Source organism: Chiroxiphia lanceolata, chromosome 2 (genome assembly GCF_009829145.1).
Source record: "Chiroxiphia lanceolata isolate bChiLan1 chromosome 2, bChiLan1.pri, whole genome shotgun sequence".
In the NCBI taxonomy this organism is placed as follows: domain Eukaryota; kingdom Metazoa; phylum Chordata; class Aves; order Passeriformes; family Pipridae; genus Chiroxiphia; species Chiroxiphia lanceolata.
In genome coordinates this window covers 29,266,686-29,289,996 of record NC_045638.1, presented here as the reverse complement: position 1 = coordinate 29,289,996, position 23,311 = coordinate 29,266,686, and the positions used below count along the sequence as shown (strand labels likewise).

The window sequence follows — 23,311 nt, the reverse complement described above, 5'->3', positions numbered from 1 at the left end:
TCACTCAACAGCTCATTGTTAGGATTTGTTCTCATTGACATGCATGAACTGAGACTGATGTACAGGGTGATCCAGAGTGACAGCCTTCAGCCCTAAAAGTGGATGCCTGCTTCCCTTATATAGTCCAGGGACTCACACTTGACTCAGAAGGATATATACAAAAATTATCTTTCCTCTCTCATTTGCCTGCGTTAAGCCTAAGTGTGTTCAGCCAAATTAGCAATCAGGCAAACTGTGCATGCAGAAATCTGCACTTGTACAAACTGCATTTTTTTTAAAACATTCCGAGATTAAATATCTTGACAAAAGATGAAAACTCTTTAACAAATCTGCCCCTAGAGAAAAGAAACATTTTTTTTATTCCATTTACTGTCATATGACATATAGTTGAACACAGTCCTATAGGTTGATTTGTTGCTTTAAATAATGTCACTAACATCCAGATATCAATGTGATGGTGCAGAAAAAAAAAGTTCACATTGAGCTAGATTCAATTACAGACCTAGAAATCGAAATTAAGTCTGATGCTAGATGCTTAATTCATTTGTGTTTGACTGAGAAGAGGAGTATCTAGTTTACCTTGAATTTCCTGCCTTAGTGTGGTGAAAACATGACCCGTTGCATTAATTAAAAAATAGTTTTCAAATGTAACTTAAGTGGTATTGCACTGGCAGGAGAAGACAAACACCTTTTTGTCCTTGACATGTTATGTGATATAAAGGAAGCTGCTCAATAGCTTTTTTCCTGATTCTTAGCTATGTAGGTCTTACAATTTTCATTGAAGAACAGGAAAAGGTATGATGACATCTCACAGTGAGAAGCCAAAGATTCTTCTTTAATAAAAAAATATTTAAGCATTTATTCCTCAAAATCCATAACCCTCTTGTGACCATGCCATTTGAAACAGGTGTCTATAGGCAGTTATCATATATGTCACATGCATCTATCCTAGGTTGATATGTTCACATTTAATCCCCCAAAATCCTCTATCATAGCAGTGGACTTTCAACCAGCACACGTTCGACTACTCATTTCACATATGCGGTTGGGACTAACTTTTCTCCTAATATGGTGATGGCACAGGCACTATTTAAATGATTCCTGAGCCTTGTAAATATACACCAGATGTATCTTTTGTAAATGTTACATTTTTCAACATCTCAGCATTTGTGAATAGTTGAAAGCGATGCCAACCATGCTTTAATGGGGCACAGAAGCATAGTGCATTCAAAGAAATGGCACACCATTGCAATAGTCAAAATTACAAGCGCTGTCAAAAAGCTACATTTTTGCTTTATTGATTAGCACCAGGTAATGCAGCACTCCACATTGCACCCTCATACATGCCTCTTTCAGCTGATGATGTTTCCCTGCACGTGGGTACACAGAAAGGGATATGGAGCTTCCAGGGCTGCTCTGGGGGAAAAGGGCAGAGAGTCCTGGAGAGCCACACTGCCCCTGTCCCAACCACCATGATGGTCAGAGATGGAGCAAGAAGGTCTGTGGGGACCACCACTCCTGCAGCTGTGGTCACTGCCAGCTGCCAAGAGCAACCACAGGGATGTACCCGCCTTCCAAGAGCTGGGGAAGGAGCAAGGTGCACCTTTCCCATTGGCACTGATGCAGTTTGAGGCTATGATACACTTTCCAGCGGCTCAGGCTCCTGTTGCTTGGTCCTTCCTTCTTGCTGAGGTAACTCAGCACAAGGAGAGGCATCTCCTGCTAGGGACTTCTCCTGGGGCATAGGGTGAATTCATTCAGCTGTAAGAAGAAGCCATATCCTGGGTTTTCCCAGACCCCTCTTTTTCCCTAAGCTTTTCCTGGCTTTCCTGTGTCATTGTAGAAATCTCACAGAAGACCCAGAAGCACCTGTGTGTAACAGCTTATGGGAAATGTCCATTTCTACCTCCTGGTACTTGCCCTATCCATCACCACCACATCCTGATTACCCCAGTGGTCTCCCTGTTAGCACCAGGCAGTAAAATGAGCTGTCAAAAATCAGCCATCACATTTACCTGAAAATGCACTTCTTTGAAAGATTTGTCCCCCAGCTGTCCCACAGATAAGAGGAAAGGCCTTTATAATACTGCACAGTTACTATTATTTGCAAGGCAGAGTGCTTTTGCTCAGTGAATTTTGTGCTGGAATTGCACAGTGCGACTCAGTCCAGCAAATCAGCTAAAATCAGAGCTAGGTGACACAGGACAATAAACTTAGAGGGAATGGACTAGACATAATGCCCCACTACAAGTATTATTTCCAAATTCACAGGCTTGCAAATTAAAATGTCCCTGGATCACTGCCATAAAAAAGAACATTAAAAATCAGGGGAAGAGGTCTGGGCATCTGTTAGAAGCATCTAATATATACCAAATGTGTATGCTGAGTTTCTTAGATATATGCGTTGCTGAAATATAGCCTACAATTAATGTAAAAGTAGAAATATTTTAATTGTATTTTTCCATTTGATATTCAAATGAAAAAATATATCTTATTAAACACAACACTTGGCTTTGCTATTTTAATAAAAAATAAGTTGTTGAGGAAAAGAAAAGCAAAACTACTGATTCCTTTCCTTATGATGATCAAATGAGTCTTTCATGTTTGTATCTTATACTTCACTTTTTAGCATTTCGAGGCAAATAGCAGATATCAAAACTTAGTAAATAATCAAAGACTTATTCGGTTTTCCAAACTGTCATGCTGCTTATCTTGTAATAACTGATCTCTTAGGTAGCATAAGCTATTTAATTGCTACTGAAGATTATTTGAATGAAAAAAGAGACGACATTCTCCCTTACCCCTCAAAAAGACAAAACTACATTCTTCAAAAAGACGCATGCCGACAGATAGATTCTGATCTCTTCTACACATGCACAAGTGCAATAGCTAATTTTACAAGATTTGATAGGAGCTGCGTATCTGAGATTACACCCTGTACTCCTGACTGCACATTCCACATGGAGAATGACTTAATTTGGAAATAACTTTTGTTGCTGATAAATCCAAACTCTGAATCTATTAAATTATTTTTAAAAACTGCTTCTGCATTTTAAAGGGACTTTTTACAGCGTTGGCAAAGTGCGTATTCATGCATCCCCCCTGACATGATAGACTGTAATGGCTCCAGTCTGTCATGTCAACCATCTGCATATTAAACAGTCCCTAAGTACACATTGACACAGCAGACCCTAATAGCTCTGAAGCCGTAACAATCTATTGAGTCAATAATATGCATGTTAAAGAGCATCTCCTCTACTTCCATCAATATCTTTTATCTTTTCCTTAATTTGTATCTTCTTTTTATATGTATATTCAGAGTTAAAGTTTTAGGAACCTTTATCCTTTAACGTGCAGCCGCAGCTGTGAAACATGTGGCACAGAGAGACATATGCAGTAGCAAAATCATTCCTTAGTATCTGGGCCAGACCTTAAAATGAGGACTATAATATTTTTATGCTGGCAGCACACATTCTTCCAGATAAGGTGGAAATAGCCCCTTTTTTCTGCTAGGCCAGACCTGGTGCTAGTGAAGAGCCCGGGAAAGGTTCCTGATGATTTCACAGGCTTTGGATGGAGCCCAGTGTGATGATACTCATTTCCTATTATACATTTCCTTCTAATTAAATGAAATAGGTCACCAGAGGAAAGTGAAACAAAAGGCAAATGTATTTACTTACAGTAATGTCAACCCCCCAAAAAAGACAATCAGAAACAAGAGAAAAGATAATACAAAACACACCATCTCTTTATTAACTTGAAATTATGTCTGGTACCGCAGTCTTAATTCATTCCCGTATGGTCCCAAGATCTTTCATAATATGGAAGAGGGAGATTATTATTTAAGCATAAGAAAACGGTAACTTAACCTCATTTGTCTAAAAAAACAGATAGAAAAATCTTAATTTTCTTTTCCTCAACTTCACATCACTGTACCATGCTGTGATTCTCTCGCACTGTCATCACAGAACTTTCCCATCTTCTTCCACTCCTCTTGCTTTTTGTACACATCAGGATTTAGATCATTTTTAAAAGTGAAACTGAGGTGCAGTTTGTGTTTCCAAAAGGTAGACCCAAGGACAGAGAGGCCACTTGACCCTATCGGCAGATCTTAGTTGGCCTCAATTCCCCTCTCCTTTCCACTAATTTGACACCAATGTATCTTTGATGCAAGTAGGGATTTATTCCAGTGTATTCTGGATTAACTTTCATTCCAGTGAGGGCAAAATCATGCTACTCTCCCTATTGCTTTCCAGGAGTGTGCAATTCATCCTCCCCCTGCCTTGCACCGTTTCATGTCACCAGGCACATCAGACCAAATCATCTACTTCTGTGCCTCTTTCAGAGCAGCATCCCCTAACCTCATGACAAGCATTGAAGGCACCTGCCCTCTATTTAGTCCTCAGTAACTTCTTGTAGTTGGCTTTTCTTTCCAATGCAATAGCAGAGAAGCTGATCAGATGCCCACATGCATGCCGAGGGATTTGCCCAACCATGAGGCCAGCCCTCAAAGCCCCAGACTAGTGCATACATTTCATCCTGTGTGTGTTATCAGGACAGGACTTTCTAAACTGTGGATAGCACAGTACTCACACAGCCACAATAATCATTATTTGAGTTTATCCAACGAAGATCGAGAAAACAGATTTGATTTAGTTTTGGATGGGTACATTTTTTTCTTAAATGAAAAAAAGCTATTGAAAAAAACAAAGCAGATGAACAAAAGCTAAAGAGGTACCATGAAAAAAAAAAAAAAGACAAAAGCAAAAGTCACTGAAAGTCCCGCTATGTAAGTTGCCTGTATTTTGTTTAGCTGAGGGAGGCAGCCCAAATGGAACTCTGGAAGGCTTGTTCCTGTGGGAAACAGTTCATTGCCAACTCCCCTCTGTGATGCTACAGTTCAACACCAAATTAGAGACATAAAGCACAGTCCTCTCTCTGCAATATTATAGGTACAGCCATGTCCGTTCGAGAAAAACATGTCCTCTCTGGACCTACTGCAGGAGTTCTCCTTTGCTACTCATTCTGGTCAACTCTGGTACTTGCTGTGTAGCAATCTGACATCCCAGACCAGTCCAGCCCTGGTGAAGGTAGGAATGTCACACAGCAACCACACAGGAGGTCTGGATTATTTATGACACCCATCTACTACCTTGGCCCTTCTGTTTGTGCCTGACAAGTCTTGTAGGCTTCTCAGCACCTAACAGTTACCAGACAATGGTAACGAAGGACAGGAGGAGGACTGCTGGCCACACAGCCAGAAAGAGAGTCCTTCAAACACAAATCCTCTACACCTAGGATTATTGGGTTGGGTAACTTTCACTCTGGATGGCCAGCATTTCCAGGAATTTATGCAGAGAAGTCACCCAGCCCAACCCCACGGACTTAAAGCAACTGATACCTGCCCCCAGGCAAAAGAAGAGCCACCAACCTCGGTCAGTAAATGAGACAGGTAAAGGTGATGAAAAGAGGACAACTGAAAGAAACGCAACGCCATATGCAAAGTCTTTCATGTTCCCCCAGCAACTTCCTTGTGCATGCTGCAAATGCAAGGTGGGCTCTTCAGAAAGGGCCTCACTTCCTCTCACCATGTCCCCCTCCTGCACAACCTGTCCCATACCTGGCTGCAGCTGAGCCTACTCCAGGCTGTCCTGACCCCAAATGGAAAGATTCCAGTAACTCCAGTGAAGAGGGCTCTGTATCCTTAGGCAAATGTGGGAGAACAAAATTTGGGCAGGGTTATGATTTCACTGCCTGTGTGCATAGAATGTCTCTTTTCCTGTACAGAGGAATGCTGGCCACCCTTCCCACTTTTTTGGTTCTCAGTGTTCATCACTGCACCTGGAGTTATCTCCCATTTACCAGGGAGTTGCTTTAAGTGTCTGACTCAGTCACATATGTTTGGCTCCCTTATTCAGAGTAAGATTTGGCCTACTAGCTGTGAAAACAGCTTATATCACATGTGCTGCAAAGCCTAGCCAGAACAGGCTGAATAAAGGATGAAGTTTAATCATGGAAATGTTGACCTACAAATAGAGAACAAAATGTTAAACCACATGGTATAGGGTGCTGCACGCCCCAAATATCGAGGAGAGGAAAGAAGAATTGAACACATTTGGAAAGTAAAGCTTACTGTTTGGGGTTTGGTGGTTTTTTTTTTACTTTTTCTTTCTGCATATTCAGAGAGTCAGACCCACACTGTTCCCGCTCGCGATGACACCCTGGCATCTGAAGAACAACATGACACCCACCACAAAATGCTGCTGTTGGCTGGCGCCGTCTAAAGCAGCAAGGTTTGGTGAGGAAGGTGAGACTGCCAAAGGCAGGCAAGTGGGGGTGTCACAGAGAGCAGGACCTGGCCGACAGTGTGACTCCAGTCTATGGAACCTGTACAAACTGGGGAGAGGTAAATGTGATGAGACTTGAATGCCCCTTTGATCCCATGTCCTTGAAAACTAGCAGTGGGCTACCTCTTACAGTTGGGGAGTGTCATTATTTACACACCACCTTTTAGCTGGGACCTTCTCACCTTTGTGGGTTTCACATAAAGAAAGGCAGTTTTTTTGTCAGAGAATCCATTTCCCTTTTTAATCACAGCCATCGCACAAACTGTTCTTCTCACAAGATGTGAAAACTTTGTCATAGGCTTTATTTAACATCTTTTGGGGGGTTGCAAAACACAAAGAATAATTTTTTTAATCAACCATCTTACTCTCAATAACTCAGGGGCTTTGTCTTTAGGTACACTGCACTTTAGAAAAATGTAGTTAACAGCAGCCAGCCAGGCCTTACTGACTGACAACTGTTTCTTTACAGGATTTCTATGTGCCGAGGAGCTGGACAGTAATATCCATTTGGTATTCATGGAAAGTACTTGCAGAACAATAATGACAATAATTGCTTCTGATTCTTGTGTTTACAACACTGCCAAAGTATCATTAGAGCCTTATTTATAGATAATAATGCTTATTAATCACACATATTTGAATTTTGGAATGTATTGGATTAATATTCTTTTGTAACTTGGTTCTGTATTACTGCTATGAAAAGCACTTTCTGAATGCAGCCCACTGGGAAGTGCTCGCTTCAGGAAAGTAAAAGCATCCAAGCCATGTGCAGGTGAGGGACAAAGGGCATACCTCTTCCTCAGCAGGCAAACGCCAAAGCTGGACACGCCATTTCAAAGAGCAGCTCCTTTGGACTAAAATCAGGGGCAGACTCCTGAAAAAAAAAGTACCATGAAAGGTGTGACAGTAGTGTCATGTTTGAGTTTGCTATTTAATGCTCTATGAAAGGGTTTGCTTTCTACTGCTTTCTAAAGAAACCTGTTTTGAAGGTGAGAAATGTGTCCATCTATCATCTCACTCTTTCTCACCACGCGTGATTTTAGCCTGGACCTCAGGATTCCTTTTCAGTCAAGAGGCTGTAAATGAGAAATACACTACAAAAATCACTTCTAATTTTGGTTATTAAATAATTCCAGCTTTTCTATATCAATATCTGCTGCAATTCAGTAGCATGATAGAAAAAAAATAAGTTTTTTAAAAAGACAGTTAAAACAAGCAAAAATGTCACCCAAATCTAAAGACCAACTGCCATATATTCATATTCTCCTTTGTCTCCCTGTAGCCCATTACAATGCTGAAAAATACACCAAAGCAACTGCAGTACCAAACTCTTCAATTTTTAGTGTGTGGCCAGCTCCATAAATTTGTACCTAAATAAATAAAATCCATAACAGTGTAGAACGTCTATTATTATTATTACTGTTGTTATTTGATTATTATTATTATTATTATTTTCCTTGAGATAATTCTTAAAATTTATAAAGGTTCTGTCAGTTTAGACACACATTTCCATCTCTTTGGTTTTTTCCTTTTTACCCACTGCTGACGTAACATAACTACTGTAACAGCAGAAAATAGGGAAAATGGGAAGGGACAGAGGGAGATGTATTTTATTCTGTGTCTCCGTTTTGTGTTTTTTATGGTGCTCCCTGCACAATGAGGATAACCTGTTCCTCAGTGTCACAGCCCCATTGTCTCCAGGGATCTTTCACAGTGGCAACAAAAAAGAAGTAATTAAAACACAGAAGCTCTAAATTGTGAAGAACACTTGTGGCTTTGCTGCAACTCCCCCAAGCTGCCCCTGACCGATATATTTTAACAGACGAAAATTACAAAGTGGTGTTGCCTCTTTAAAATGTGCTTCTCCCATTAATATTCCACTGTGCTTTTCTCACTGTGTTTAGAAAGTGCCAGTATTGAGGTTTCCCAGGAATTTCAAACCTATCAAGACAGGCGGTGCTGAGCGCAGCCCAATCGTTTCTAGACGAAGTCAGGATTTAAAATTAAAAAAACCTAACAGAGAGGTTAGAGATGAAACCGGAGGAAAACTGACATCAGGATGCAGAGGGGAGCCTTGTGGGTTCCACACAAAAAAGTGGCGCAGCCCTCCTACCCCAGGGACCACAAGTCCTGCTGGGAGCCATGGGGCCAGCTTGTCCTGGGTTTTGCTGGGAGAAGGGTCCATGGCTTCAACCACCACTTGCAGACGAAGAAATTATCCCCTGAGTGTGGACATTGGTGGCGCAAAACGGGTTGGATGGGACCCCTTTCCCACTTGCAGCTTTACACCATCCAGCCAAAACTGATCCCAAAACGTGATAGTGTTGCACTGAGGGAACTTCGATCAATAACCGGTTGTGTTTTGGTTCTCCTGCTACTCCTCTTTTGAAGAGAAATCAGTAGCCCCAGGTGCACATGACCTGCTATGGGGTTCACTGTCAGAGAGGCATCTATGGATACTCTCCTCTCCCCAGATACTGATTGCTCCTCAAAACATTTGCTATATTTTTCCTAGGCTTCAGCATGTCACAGTTCAAAAAGCTGTCCCTCTAACAGGTCTTTGAAATGTGCATCTTATTCTTTCCTGACAGTAATAAAAATATATGCAAGAGTTCAGTATGAAGATACTAATTTCAAAAAGTCAAATCAGCAGCATATAAAATCATAATTCACCTTACGCAGATTCCAAATTTCTTATTTTCTTAATTGAGTAATGAAGAATAATTTCTATTATTTCTGTCTGGGTTTTTTGGGGCATTAGTGGTTTAATCATTTTTTCTACCTCAGAACAAAAAGGCAAAATAAACAGTTATCACATGGGGAAAGGTAGGTTTGTGCTTTATACTCAAAGGGCTGACGCGAAACCTATACAAAGATAAAAAGAGACATTTCCAGCTATAGCATTTTACCATTTTTTTCAACCAGAGATAAAAGAAATTTATCAGATTTCTGTGTCCACATTCCACTTTCTAAAGAAAAATGGGCACTTTTCTTTTAATACTGAGTTTTCAGAGTTCTCACTGAAGTCAAATGAGAGGGTAAATGCCCAATGCCCTTGAAAAATAGTCCCTATCCTGCAGTGTCCCTTTCCTGTGCCTGGATGAATCCCCAGTATGAAAAAGCTGACCCTTCCACACAAAATAAGGGGATGACCCTACAAACACTGCTGCATGCCCCAGAAATTTCAGCACGAGTCAGAGTACGCAAAATCAAGTTTCAAGCAAAACCCAAGCAACAAACAGGAAAATCACCTTCCTAATATCAAGTGAAATTGCTACAGGTTGCATTTTTGGATTTGTAGATATGGGGTAGGAAAACAAAGAAAAGTTTTTACTGGCTTGTTCACTAACTATATCTCAGTGGTCACAAAACATTAAAAAGGAATATTCAACTGGAAAAGTTCTAAGCATACGGGGAGTTTCAAAAGTGTCTTTTTGTTGTATCATTTTAGTTGCTATATTTCTCACTAGAACAATATTATTCTGCTTGTATTTAGCATTGGTTTTATAGTCAAATAATTTTTCTTTCTGCTATCAGAGTACATGATTATTGTGTATTTATCCCTCCAGATATGTATCATTAACATCTCTCTTCCTTATTTTTATACCATTTATAGCTACTAAAACCTGGAAATTGTAGTTTCCCATTGTCTTCATAGACACAAGCAGGAATAAAAATAAAAACATACCTTTTCCTCAAGTAGTCTACTAACCAAAAGGAGAAAAAATAAGCTTTGTGTATTTCTAAATAGTCCTGTAGGAGTCATATACTTTTACTACGTGCTATATATCGTATGGTTTCTCCCTCTGTTATGACATCTCTGATTACTTTAAAAAAATTTTTCAAAAATGTTAAGGCACAAACCTTTGTATGGAATACTTTTAGCACGCTTTTTATTCTGACAAGATTAATAATTATCCTATAAGCATGGCACAGTGTTCTAAAATGTTTTTCTGCTATGAGTTAGCATTGTGCATATGGGTATAAATGTGGAAAGAAAGGTTATTTCACAGCAGAGAAATGTATATTTAAATAAACTGTGATTGTGATAAAACTGAATAAAAAGGAAAAGTATGATTTTTTTTCCCATTAGAGTTATTCTGAATTTAAACTCTGTAGTGAGTTTCCAAAGGACATTGGGCATTTATAATGAAAATACAAGCTACTGAAATTATTGGGAGATAATTGAGAGAACCATAGCAAATATCTCCCAGGGCTTTGGGCAAAATTGTCCAGAAAGAGATCTGCTTGTGTAGCAAGTGACAACCGTGTCCCCTCTTCTCCACCACCAACCTGTCTTCTTCTGTGGCACCTGCAACTAGCTCCTAGTGGGAACAGCTAAGTAGGTGGGAACCAGGCTATGGACTAACCAGACTTTGCTGTCCTTCCACAAGACAGTTCATAGGCACTTAGAGTCATGGCAGACTTAGTCTTTTCCAGAACACACAACTGCCCTTTCAGACTCATCTAACACTTTCCACTGATGCAAAGACATGTTTGGGTTTGGGTAAGTTTTTTTTTTCCCCAATTTCTCAAAATGCCCAGTCATACATATCCTACATATCATTCCAATCAGACAAAACTCCAAGTGGCTTCAATGAAAATGAAAAGGAGGATTTGGCCCATCCTAAGGAGCACAGGTTTGGCTTCCAGAGGCTGAGCTGTACCTGCTCATTGGAGCAGATCATTGAAACATTGGAGCCAACAGACTTTGAACTAAGGAGAGAACAAAGGGTGACACTTTGTCCCCACCTAAACCAGAGCCAGCACAGGTAGTGGCACCCCAATTTGCTCCTGAGCTTCAGTGTTAGGCTTCAACACTGCTACCCTCTTTCTACTAACTTTCCTTGCAGGAGTAATTTTAAAATAATGTAATGCCAAGTGCCAGAGGGCTCACTCTTTACAACATTAGGCTGAATCATATCAACTCCCATTCTAAATATAAAATATGACTGCACTACTTGACTTCATACTTTTTATAAACGTTCTGTTGTGATGTGGTTTCACAAGGTATAAAAGCCCATGTGGGTATTATGGGCCATATCAGTTCATTTCATCTCCTCATCAGCTACTTAAAAATGTTTTCCTTGCAGCACAGTAGAAAAAATAAAATAAATATTCTTTTTTATCATTTTCCAAATTAAATTCATATTCCATAATGACTGTATTTCATGTGCAAAATTACAAAATATGCTTACATACCTGACTTCCCTTCTTTAGTGAAGTGCTTCATTTGTAAAATGTTGCATATAAAATTGGAACCTAAAATGAATTACTTGTTTTTTCTTGATGTGAAACCTTGTTTAAGTTCACAGCAATTTTAAATATGATACATTTAAAATATTAATATTTCCCATATATTATTCACTGACTTTCAGGTTTCATCTCAAGTTAGTGGCACTTCATATTTCAAAGGAAGAAGTGTTTCTTTTTTTCAGTACTAATGTTCTATTAATTCACTTTGTAATATCATTCTGGTTCAGACAAATGAAATTACACTAAACTGCTTATGCCAAGAATCATGCTACAGTTGTTGGCATTATATAAAATTCCATATTTCATTACTATTTTACAAGTTTTTTATATCAGTGGCATCTTTTTAGGCATAATTCATAGCCTTACTTAGTTATAGGACAAATACATGCAGAGAGATTTTTATGCTGAAATGGGGGTATATAAATGTATTTAGAGTAAAGTCTGCAACTTAAGTGACTTTTGCAAAGCACCAGATGCAAACTCCCAGTGAACTACTTTAACAGCTTTTCCTTTATGAACATTTTTTATTTTGGGCAGTTTTCTCTTCCAGTACGTTTTTCATCACACACATGTATAAACATGCATGTACACACACATATACATTTGTCAAAAATAAATTTGTGTGTGTGCAGAAATACTTGAAAGGCCTCATATGCATATTATGCAACATATGCCATTCATGTAATCCCTACATACATAAAGAAAATTCATTCTATAGATACAAATAAAATACGTGAAAGAAGTCCTTAAAGGACCCATAAAGGCCTAAATGTAGACGGATTCTTCATCATATCCAAAGAACTGAAAGATACATAGACGTATAAAAAGATTGGTTTATATCCACATATCTTTTATAATCTTTCCATAAAGTCCACCTGGCCACATAACTATTTCCAGAGTTGTGGATGAAAGTTACAGCTGGATAAGCTGAAAATCTTTAATGAGTAAAGCAGCATCTAATCCTATGAAATGCCTTGCAGGAGTGAAATAATTACAAAGCGCTGGAGCAAGAGTAGCAAACAGCAGTAAAATCACCTGTAAATAAATGTGAGGAACTATAAATACACCACAGTATTTGTATGATTGACTTTCTCTGACTGTCATCAAAATCAGATGTTCAGGACTCAGAAATCCAACTCCAAGGAATGTAGATTAATATGTTTATCTGAATATATAGTCTGTGCCTTAAACTCTAAGTTTGCGACATTGTTAGTAATGTATGGTCCTTTTATAATGCCCAGTATTTACTCCCTTGGCAATTATAAAAATAAATTTTTTTCCTTAAATTTGATCCAACTCTTTTAAAAAATAAATTGCAAAATAACTGATGCAAATCCCTGTCACTTGTGAACACAATGAAATTATGCAGAGAGCAAATGCAGGAAAGGCTCCTCCTCAAAAACAGAAATGAATGCCCTGTTCCTATACAGTCCTCAAATGCCAGGATTTTGAAATATGAATTAGACTTCGAATGCAAATTAACCTCGAAGGAGGGGGGGGGGAACAAAAAAAAAAAATCAGAGAGACATACCAAGTCAAACGCTCCTTTTTCTGCCTATCTCGTCCGCAATGGTAAAATAGGCTAAACAAAACAAGTGCACATCAAGATAGAGCCAATTAAGGAATAGAGAGCGGCATGGGGGGGAGGGGGAGAGAGGGTGGAGAGGAAGGCACCTCACTGAGCACATGGGGAGTGGGAGCGCAGCATCCCACCATACCTACCTTATGAGTGTTCAAAGGAAGACAACTGGGGTAAATTGGATCCAGCTTTGATTTTTGCCATCCGGTTGCACCCGGGTTGCGGGGGAGTGGGGGAGAAGGGTCGGTCTGGGCGGGGGTGAAGGGGGGGATAAAAGAAGTGGTGGGGTGGGGGGGAATACTGAGCGAGGGTGACAAACGATATGCAAATTATTGGGCTTTTTGGGGTTTGGGTTTTTTGGGGTTTTTGAGGTTTCTTTTGCGGGGGGGAAGGGATAGGAAAAGAAGGGGGATAAAGGAAAAGAGGGACCCTCAGTGGCGAGGTGAGTGTGTCCCTGCACGCTCCGCACACGCGTGGGGGAGGACGAGGGGAGTCGTGCGGGGCGCGGCGGGAGCCCCGTCGGGGGTCGCGGAGCCGCCGCTGCACTGACAGCGCCGGGTCGGGCGGGGCGCGGGGGCTGCACCTTCCCGGGAGCAGGGGGTGCGCCAAATGGGGGGTGAGGGGATGTGCGTGGATGCGCCCCCCCCGCCTCCTTCCTTCATTGCCTGCCTATCCCCCCGACCACTCTCCCCGGTACGGCTGCCTCACCGCTCCCGGTGGCTCCCCGTTTGGAATTGGAGACCGGCAACTCTCACCAGAGCTCACCAGCATCCCACGGTCCTTAGGAAGGAGTTTGGGGCGGCGGGGGGAAGCGGGAGCGAGGCGGGGGGGGGGGGGGGGGTGTTGGTTGAGAGTGACGGTGAGGCGAGGAGGAGGAGGAAGGAGGAAGACTGGGAAGAAGGGGGTGGGGGGAGACGGAGCTCCTGAAATGGAGCCAGCCCAAACGGGCGATAATGCTGGAGCAGGGGCTGCGTCATTTCGGGGCTGGGAGAGGAGAGGGCTCAGCTCACCCCCACCGCCTCCCTGTCTACAGGCAGTGGGGAAAGACACCGGCAGGCCGGGGCAGGGTGTGGGGCGCTGCGGGGTCGGGGCCACCTCCGCCCGCCCTTCTTTGCAAGCCCCCGGGGCAGGAAAGCCCCACGCTAGGGGAAGGGCTAAGCCGCCTTCGGTCTGCCTAGCGATGTCAGAAAAGACAGGAACAGAGAGAGGCGTACGGGACATGTCGGCCGCAGGGCAGTGGGCAGGACGTGCCTCGAACGGGGGCCCGCAGCAAAGCCGAGTCCCTCGGGGGTAACGAGTCCCGGGATGGCGGGGGTAGGAGGAATGATCAGCATTTATAACGTCGGGGAGGCTCACAGCCTTTCAAAGAGTTTCAGCTGGGTGAGTGGAAATGCCTTCTGCCCCTTTCACATTTGGAAGCACAGCAGTCTTTAGGCGGGAAGAGGAGGGGGGGAAGCCTTTTTTTTTTTTTCCTGCTGGACAGTGGGTCTCTTTCAGCCTATTGTCATGTCCTATGGCTGCAATTATAAATAAACTTTCCTTCTGCAGAAAGGAAATAGCTGAGACTCAGGGTCTGAAGCTCACGAATGGCCAGCAGATACCTTGGCCTCTGCTGGCCCATGCCAAGGGGTAGACGAGGTGGTGGTCTAGCCCTGCACTGAGAGGCTGTGTGTGCAGCATGCTGCATGTCTGAGGCAAAATAACTGGCCTGGGAACACCTTTCCTTCCTTCAACTATACCCACCTGGTCCAAGGCAATTTCCTTCTGAGGCTCATCCCCTCAAAGGCTTCAAATGCTCATGTTCGCTTATTTTATTTTTTTTTAAATTCTTTCCCTGCCTCTCCTGTGGTCTCATATTTAAAAAGCAAAGCTGCTCTTGGTGGGCTGAGATTACAGGTGCCATCATGGAGGCCCATGGTGAGCATCAGTAAAAAGCAAGAGAGAACTGAGTCCCCAGGCAAGATTACAGTGCTAGTACACAACTATGTGTATTGTTGTCCAAGCCTTTTACAACGCCTGCCACAGAAAAGGTGTTGCATGCAAAGTCCTTAAAATATTAGTCATATTCATCATTGTTATGTGCATATAGACTTTAGCTTATTTTATGACTTTGTGTGTGTGTGTGTGCAATATACGTGTGCATGCACATACACACACATTTATACCTATGTATATATTCAGTAGTGATGGGCCTGCTAAACTGAGCAGTGATTTCTCTCCTACAGATAGATGTATAATGCACACATAGTGATGATACCTAAGGTGTTTGGAGGTGGGGATGCATATCTTATAAATTTGAAGTTTTTATCAGGCAGAGCAGATTACTTTAAGCGTTCAATTTCTCAGCGATCCAATTTTATTAGGATTTACTATCATTTGTGCTGCACATCCCTGGGGAAATAATGCTTTGATTAATGTAATCCTGGGCTGGGATCCGCCACATGCCCCTCTCCCAAGAGATGGGCCCTGTTTGACAAACAAAAACAGAGCAGCAACTATTGCAATCTGCACTCACCTTTTGAAAGCGCACAGGCCAGCACGCATACACACACACAAAATATTACCCTCTCCTCCCCCCAGCCCCAAATACAATAGCAGCATCTCAAAACAATGTGCACTTCTTTATTTACACACAATGCCTCTGATTCAGTGTGGGCTGTACAGTCCAGCCCTCAAATGCACAGAGGCAGCCCAAAAAGGATCCTGCTCTGTCCCCCACTGAGAAGCTGAAACATCTCTGGGAAGCTCAATGTTGCTCTGTATTTCAGGCTCTCCTCAGGCTCCCAACATTTCTGCCTCTTTGTTTCCCACTGCAGGCCTTGCTGCAAACCGATTTTAAGTCTACTCCTTCAAACCGCTGGCAGCCCATGGGCCCAAGAAGCTGTCCTTGCAAGGCTCCCTGGCACCCACCTGGGGGGGACATGTGCCTGTCTAAACGGGCCCTGGTAAGTGAATCACTGCCAGACACTCTCCTCAGTTCACAGGGAGAGTGGGGGGACCCAGAAAACGACCTCAAACAGAAAGTCTGGTCATACATTTTTAAAGGGAAGAAAAGAAAGTATTCCTCTACCTTTGAGGGTTGCTGGGGTTTGAGCAGCTTTGTTCCAGTCACCCCCCTCAACGCTCTCCTCCCACCCCCCCCCACCCCCCCGCCCCTTCTGTTTATGTCAAAGGCTGACAGGAACAATAGCGTTTAAACAGGAATAAACATGCCCAGATCAGAGTCCAGCCCTGGAGAAAGCTCTCCCTTTCTTTGCATCCTTAAGTGAACTGGCCAGTGTTTCCCCCTTTCCTCCTTCTCCCCTCTCCCCCACAAAACGACGCACATCATCGACAGCCCAAATAGCAGTTTAATGTTGAATTTCTTCCCTCCACCCCGCCGGAACAAAGCGGGTCATGCTGCACCTGAGGAGGACATCCAGCCTCAAAAAGGCTCTGGCCGCACTTTGACCACTTTATTCCAAGTCCGGATTAATAAATCCAGGGGAAGAAGGAGGGGAGGGATCTCCAGGCTGGAGATGAGGAGGGATGAGGTTTGTGCCGAGGTTTTTAATAAGCTGCTGCTCTCTCTCTCCTTCATGTTTACCCACTGACCCCCAATACGATGACTCAGCGATTACCGAGCACTGGATGTCTGTGTGTGAGGGTGTGAGGGGCTGGGGGGGAATTCCTCCCCCTTTCCTCCTTCTTTTCTTTCTGATGAAAAACGTTGCAATTACATTTCTGCATGCTGATCTGAGAGTTCAAATAACAAGCCTTAAATGCGTTATCAGGAGCTTGTTAAGGAGGGAAAAGGGGAGTGAAGAGAGGGACAAATCCAGATGCATATGCTTCTGTACACGCCTGGATGTAAGTATACCTATATATCTGCACACTTATACATGCATATAGATACATTTTTAAATGACAGACTGCTAGAAGAAGAGATGGTCTGTTGTTCGGCCTGAGTGCCTTCACCCTGGCAGATGAGAAAACAGCACTAACTCAACGAGAGAAGAAAGACCAAGAGGTGCAAATTACTCCAGGGAAAAGTTATTTAGACACAATCTCTAGGTTTTCCCAGTGCAAACTGACTCTCCTACCGGGTTTGATCCAGTTTACCCGCTCCCCTTCTCCATCTCACCCTGGGTTGATTCATCCCCATTTCGCATTTTCCTTCTTTGAAGCATCCTTCTTTCCTGTCGCCCCGCCCGGGAGGGCGTTTTCCGGGACCCCGCGTGGCCGCGGCCCGCTCCGCGACCGCAGAAAGGCCGGCGGAGCGGGGGCCGCCCCCGGGGACGCAAAGTGGCGGCGGGCTCCCCACCGGGCTTTCGGGTCCCAGCCTCCGCCTCCCACACTTCTCCCCCCCCACCCCAGCTCCTAGCAGGCGGCAAGAAATCGTTTCAGAAGTAGGGTGGTGGGGCTGAATTTAGAGAGGGGAGGAGGAAATAAATGCAAGGAGATGATGAATAACGTTAACTTTTGACTGTAGGAGTCATGATGGAGTTGAGCGAAGCTGCAGGGAAATACGTCATTTAATCCCAGGGCTACTGAAGTCCCTTTTATCAAACGTCGGGATGCTGGAATTAAACTGCTGTAGAGTACTTAAAAGTATCCAACATCAGGCAAATATATAGATTGGAGGAATGGGTGTAAAATGAAGGCACGTACAAACTAATCACACGACCGTGAAAACCCCAAGCGGATTAGATAAATATAAATAGATGTGCATTAAAAAAAAAAAAGGCACGATAAAACTGTAGCTGCTGCATTCACACAAGGAGAACAGACAGCGTGTGCATGTTTGTGTGCAATGCCAAAAAGAGCAGCCTTAAGGTTGACCTACTGCAATCTGCACTGAGCTCCTTAGACAATAGACAAGTTCAAATGTCAAAAAATCTAATAATAATAACCAGAGCTGCCAAACTGCATGAACTGTTTTCTGGTGTATCACAATTATTCACCTTCTTATCCTCTAAGAGACTGCCAGTCCTTATGTGCGTAAAAGAAAATCTATGTAATGCATATGGATCTTTTTTTTCACATGTGAAAAGCCATTGAGATGGCAAGCACGCAAATCGGAATGATATCATGTCTAATAAAAGCAGGGCTAAGGTTTTCACAGTCTCTTTTAAAAGACTCCAACTTGTAAATCCCCTTTTTATGTCGCTACATGCACAGTTATTCTGATAAATAAAAATCTACATGTTCAAGGGTCTGGATTGGAACTATATATCCCTCTGATTTTAGCATCGGTGGGAGCATTAGGTTTCCATCATATGCAATATGTCTACGTTGAGCTCAAGTCAACAGATAGATTGTTCCATTCATTTGGCAACTCTCATTACAGTCTGTGTGAGGTGAACCCTGAGCACGACACATTGGGTAATATCAAAATTATGCAGCTGGGAAAGAAAGGACTCCTGTTTTAAAAGCTATCTTGCTTTGCATGTGCAGTTCTGTATTATTGTTTTAATTTATTACAGAACCCGAAATGCTTTGTTATGCTCAAAACAATAAATAAGATTCCGAGTGAAGCCTTCAGAATAAAAGGTATGGATAAATGATCTGCCTGCCTATTGTGTTTATCGTTGTTATCGTCAGACTTTAAAAGTAATCTGTGTATTTTCCTATTTTCTCCAGATTGGTTAGTGTAATATCCCTAGTGCAGCTATCAAGGTGGTCATAAGAACTATGAACTACAGCGTGGGTAAGCTTGAAAAACCCAGAGCAGCTCACGTTAGCCAAGAACGCTACATATCTGGAAGCCAGTCAACTTCACGTTTGCAGCTGACTGCCGTATTATGCACGAATGTGTTTTACATATAGCAGACTGTATACGGAATATGTCTTTATGTTTAACATTTTAATTTGTAAATGCTAATTAGGCAGTTGGTCTCCACGGTTATATTAGTACATACCTAATCATTTCCCACTATAAGTAAATGAATACTAAATACGGTAAACACTTTCATTTCCCTACCTCCAAGACAGTATTGAGTCTACATCCATTTTCCAAAGGCGTCCATTCGGACAAACAGGCATTTATTAAAAGAAGGATGTGAAAAAAATGTTCGCGAAGCCTAGCCATGAAACAATTGGGGTGCCGTTGCAAGCATGGAGCCAACAATCTTGGCCGGACCAGACTCTTCCGAAGGCAGCCAGCAAAGTTTAAGTTTTACCGAATTAACTTGTTGCTCGTTTTAGCGTTAGTTTTTCACTTCGCTTGCGGTATCTCACAGGCTGCTGCTGCTGCTAACTAGGTGCGGGCATACAGCAGAACAGCCCAGCTGCTAACTCCTGTTTTGTTTAAAATATAACGCAGGTTACGCTTGGAGGGTTGGGGGGAGGGGGGACAGAGGAAAGCTGGAGTGAAATCCGCTCAATCCCGACCCCGGGATGCTGAGCTTTCAACTCCAAAACCCTTCAGAGGCGAGAGAAATGTTCACGAAACTACGGCAAATCTCAAGCAAGCCACCACGTTTCTGAAGAGAACTGCGCTCTGGAATGTGTTTTACTAGTCTGGAATATTGCTAGTGCTTACTGCGCCAAACGCGGTAGGTGGAAAGTTTTGTTCATGTAAATATCTCAACCCTTTTCCCTCAAGGTCTCTACACACGAAGATTTGACTCCGTTTTCCAAATGAAGACCCACGAACACTTTAAATGAAAAGTGTAATTTCATGTCAGTCGTTTTCTCTCTTTGATTACTTTTGTGTGCGTCTCTCTCCCTTTTTTTTTTTTTTTTTTTTTTTTTTTTGGTGAGTGTGTTTGTGTTAGGTTTTTAGGCGGGCAGATCATCTTGCCAGGTTCTATCATATTTATGGGCTGTGCGATTTCCAGGGTTCCAATTGGTCTTTTCTTCATGGAGGCAAGGAATAAAACTTTCCCAGTCGCACGGAAACTGCTGAGGCTCCAGCGCGGGGAAACAAAGTGGCTTCAAACCCCCCACCCCGTGGCAGCAGTTCCCCCCTCCCCGTCCGGGGGCTGCCTGGGACATTCCCCTTGCAGGTGCGTTAAAGGATGCTGCAGCCACGCGGGTCCGCCCCTGCCCAGCATCCTGCTGGCGGACGGGAGTGAGAAACAAACGTGTATAAGCAGGAATACTACAAAAAAACCCAACAACAACAACAAAAAACCTAACAAAAAACAAACCAACAAACAAACAAAAAGTTCCCCTAAATTTATCACTTCCATCCTTTCTTGCAATCACTTGGGGAGGAAAGCGGAGAAAAGGGGCACAAGGCTGAGAGTACACGTGCTCGGGAAGGGAGCCAAGCTGTGTAGAGCTAAGTTGTGGTCACCGTGGATGCTGTTGTTTTTAGTTGAGGGTCACGTCTGCGAGTGTCCCGAACGGCGACAACTTGTGCCCGGTGTGCGAGCAGGGCGGGAGGAGTCCGGCGCTGCCTCTGCCGCTGGCTCCCGCGGACAGATAAGTCAGGAAGGGATGCGGGGGGGGAGGAGTGGCCAGCTTGAGGAGGGGAGGAGAAAAAAGGGAAAAGAAAAAAAAAAGAATAGAAAGAGAGAGAAGAACCCACTTTTCCAGGTTTAATGGGGCGATTAAATATTAAATTATGGTTAAAAAAAAAAAGAGTAGTTTTATTGCATCTCCAGAGCAATATTCGGACAGCGCCTTATTCGGACAGGGAAAAAAAAAAAAAGTGTGGCACCCCAGGTTGCCCCGAGCCGCGTGCCCGTGCCTGTGTTTAATTACCGCTCTCCCTCCCTCACAGGCCCCGGGTCCGTCGGAGGTACCGTAAGCGACGGGAACACTTTCGGGGCGGGCTCTGAATCCGCGGCTCCCCGCTCCTCTCCCCCTGCGCTCCGCCTCGTCGGTCTCGGGAGTTTCAGGGCTGTCTCCCCTGGACGGGGTGTCCCGGCGGCTGGCCTGTGCCGGACTGTGGGGCCCGGGGGTGCCCGGGGTTGAGCGCAGGGACCGGAGGTGCCCGGGGGTGAGCGCAGGGACCGGGGGTGCCCAGGGGTGAGCGCAGGGTCCGGGGGTGCCCGGGGGTGTCCGCGGCGCCCCCGCCGCGGGGCCGTGAGGAGCCGGGACGGGCCCGACGGGCCGCGGCGCTGCAGGACGCCCCCTGGCGGGCGGCCGGCGCCCGGCGGAGCTCGGCCGAAGTTGATTTTGCTCACAAGCCGAATCGTATAAAATTAACTACAGCCAATAAAATTAGCCTACATGTTTCAACCGTAAAAGTCCAAAACAAAATAAAGCTAGTTTTAGTGAAGCTAAGAAGCTCTGGTTTGGCCCCGTTCTCTCTGGCTTGAACTGGGGTCCTTTTATCTAAAGCCCAGTGCACAAACATATAGCTTAATGTGACTAGTGTTCTTCCTTTTATTTCTTTCTCTATGGCAACCAATATGTTCTGCTCAGAAATGTTCCCCCATCAAGGAAACAAATGATCTTGAGGGAGCAGCTCTATACGGCATCTGTTCCGATGGAGCACACAGAGTTAACCTCAGTCAAAAGAGACGCTGGGCACGTCAACAAGAAGTGGAAAATGAGCGATTCTTCCTCCCCCTCCCAAACTGAAACCTATACCTCCCTAGTTTTACAAGCCATTTTATTGATTTGGCTATCGACCGTTTCCAAAGAAGTAACTAATTCTAGGAAATTACTATGATCACCAGCTATTGTGTGTCCAAAAGAGCAGCAACAGAGGCGGGAAGGAAAAAAATATGCAAATAACACAGTAAAATTAAAATAATAAAGTCACATATTGGGATATTTAAGCCTCGATAAAGTTTTCAGGAGCAGTATCTGGCCTATTAATTTAATCCTACATTATTTATCACATTATTTATCACACTGACCTAAACGCTATAAAAGAGTTTCAGATCATTAGACTACACCTCTCAATTGGACGGGATTCGGGGAAAGCAGAGAGACAGGCAAGACTGTCGAGAGAGAGAAACAAAGTGAAATCTGGTCTGTAATCCTGCAGCCCCAATCTCCTTGGAGAATAAAATGAAGGGATGTCCTGGTTAGTTTTGATTGATTATACTCTTTCTGATGGACTTTCACTACAGAGCTCTAGATGTTGTGCTTAACCGTCTGTTCCCTAGTTACAATATTAACCCTCTGCGTGCACCGCCGCTCCGCACCTTCCCCTGTCTCCCCCCGCGCCCGTCCCTGCGCCGGCAGGTGCTCGGGTCCCCCGCGCCCTGGCCCGGCCCCGGCCCCTCTCCCGCCCGCCGCACCGGCCGAGCCCCCTCCCCGCTCGCCGGGCGACCCCCCCGCCCCCCCGCGAAGCAGCGTTTGAAAACAGCCTGCATCTCTGCCTCGGCTCCCCTTTACAAATCTGTAATATTTTCGAGAGCTTTCCTCGCCGCCCCCCCCACCTCCCCTCGCCTCCCCGAGTCCTGGTGTTACAATAATTAACAGTGCCCAGAAAAGTGAAGTAGTAACCAGAAAGACTTTCCAGCGCTGAAGAATTGCTTTGCTGCCTTGAGCTTTGGAATGAATCCATGCTTTTTATGTAATATTTCACTAAGGTGCTTTTTGTTGCTGTTGGGATTTTTGTTTTCCTTTCCCTTTCCCTTTTTTTTCCAGCCTGTTTCCTTCCAGGCAGTTTCCATAGGTTTCCCTGTCTTGTCCTAAGCTTTTGAAAATATATATCCAGAAGACTTTAAAGCAAACAAAAGTAGATAAAAAAAACGTAAAACACTTACCGATCATACTTCCAGGATTTAGAGAAATTTTTTTAATTTTTGATTTTAATAAGGTGACAGGGGGAAAAAAGCATGTTCTCAACTCCAGCGAAACGATCCATGTTAAGATTTTCCTTTGCACTGACTCCACTAAGCCCCGCTCTCCACTAGTCTATTATTTTCACCAAAATATATGAAAATTTATGCAAATGAAAATCAGCACTAACTGTTCTCCCCTTGTTATACTTTGGATTTTTTTCCAGACAAAACAATCTCACTCTGCAAGGGAGGGGGTGGGAAGAGTTGGGGAACGAAGTTGGTTGTTTGTTTTTTTGTTGGGATATTTTTTTTAAATAAACGACATTACTCCATTTCAAGCTTTATTTTTTGTTGTCGCTGTTATGAAGGTGTACAATTTTTTTTATTTTGAGGGGATTTCTCCACCCCCCCCACCTTCCTTTTTTATTAAGAAAGTAGATCTGTTTGCAGAGGCG

At 43.5% G+C, this 23,311-nt stretch overlaps 1 long non-coding RNA gene across 13 annotated transcripts in view; it reads right to left on the bottom strand.

Moving 5' to 3' along the window:
* Window positions 1–23,085, bottom strand: part of LOC116782040 — a 39,847-nt gene extending 16,762 nt beyond the window's left edge. For 3 of the 13 annotated variants that reach the window (XR_004355090.1, XR_004355097.1, XR_004355098.1), the window contains exons 1-2: window positions 13,326–14,028; window positions 7,140–7,221 (exon numbers count right to left, since the gene is read on the bottom strand). This is a non-coding gene — a long non-coding RNA (uncharacterized LOC116782040). Of the gene's footprint in view, window positions 1–7,139; window positions 7,222–13,134; window positions 13,186–13,325; window positions 14,034–22,838 lie in introns of those variants that run through there. The other 10 variants (XR_004355091.1, XR_004355099.1, XR_004355092.1 and 7 more) reach the window with 9 other exon arrangements.
* Window positions 23,086–23,311: the final 226 nt, after the last annotated feature.